Raw genomic sequence first — 1,224 nt, forward strand, 5'->3', positions numbered from 1 at the left:
GAGATGAGTGCAACTGTACAGTAGTTTGAGCATTCTTTGGCATTGCCTTTCTTTGGGATTGGAATGAAAACTGACCTTTTCCAGTCCCGTGGCCACTGCTGAGTTTTCCAAATTTCCATATTGAGTGCAGCACTTTCACAGCATCATCTTTCAGGATTTGAAATAGCTCAACTGGAATTCCATCACCTCTACTAGCTTTGTTCGTAGTGATGCTTTCCAAGGCCCACTTGACTTCACATTCCAGGATGTCTGGCTCTAGGTGAGTGATCACACCATCGTGATTATCTGGGTCGTGAAGATCTTTTTTATACAGTTCTTCTGTGCATTCTTGCCACCTCTTCTTAATATCTTCTGCTTCTGTTAGGTCCATACCATTTCTGTCGTTTATTGAGCCCATCTTTGCATGAAATGTTCCCTTGGTATCTCTCTCTAATTTTCTTGAAGAGATCTCTAGTCTTTCCCATTCTGTTGTTTTCCTCTATTTCTTTGCATTGATGTGGAGGAAGGCTTTCTTATCTCTCCTTGCTATTGTTTGGAACTCAGATGCTTATATCTTTCCTTTTCTCCTTTGCTTTTTGCTTCTCTTCTTTTCACAGCTATTTGTAAGGCCTCCTCAGACAGCCATTTTGCTTTTTTGCATTTCTTTTCCATGGGGATGTTCTTGATCCCTGTCTCCTGTACAATGTCACGAACCCCCGTCCATAGTTCATCTGGCACTCTATCAGATCTAGTTCCCTAAATCTATTTCTCACTTCCACTTTATCATCATAAGGGATTTGATTTAGGTCATACCTGAATGGTCTAGTGGTTTTCCCTACTTTCTTCAAGTAAGTCTGAATTTGGCCATAAGTAGCTCATGATCTGAGCCACAGTAAGCTCCCAGTCTTGTTTTTGCTGAATGTATAGAGCTTCTCTATCTTCTGCTGCAAAGAATATAATCAGTCTGATTTTGGTATTGACCATCTGGTGATGTCCATGTGTAGAATCATCTCTTGTGTTGTTAGAAGAGGGTGTTTGGCATGACCAGTGCATTCTTGACAAAACTCTATTATTCTTTGCCCTGCTTCATTCTGTACTCCAAGGCCAAATTTGCCTATTGCTCCAGGTGTTTCCCGACTTCCTACTTTCGCATTCCAGTCCCCTATAATGAAAAGGACATCTTTTTGGGGTGTTAGTTGCTTCCCTGGTAGGTCAGAGGTTAAAAGCATCTGCCTGCAATGCGGG

Source organism: Bison bison, unplaced genomic scaffold (assembly GCF_000754665.1).
Source record: "Bison bison bison isolate TAMUID 2011002044 unplaced genomic scaffold, Bison_UMD1.0 scf7180017864162, whole genome shotgun sequence".
Lineage (NCBI taxonomy): Eukaryota > Metazoa > Chordata > Mammalia > Artiodactyla > Bovidae > Bison > Bison bison.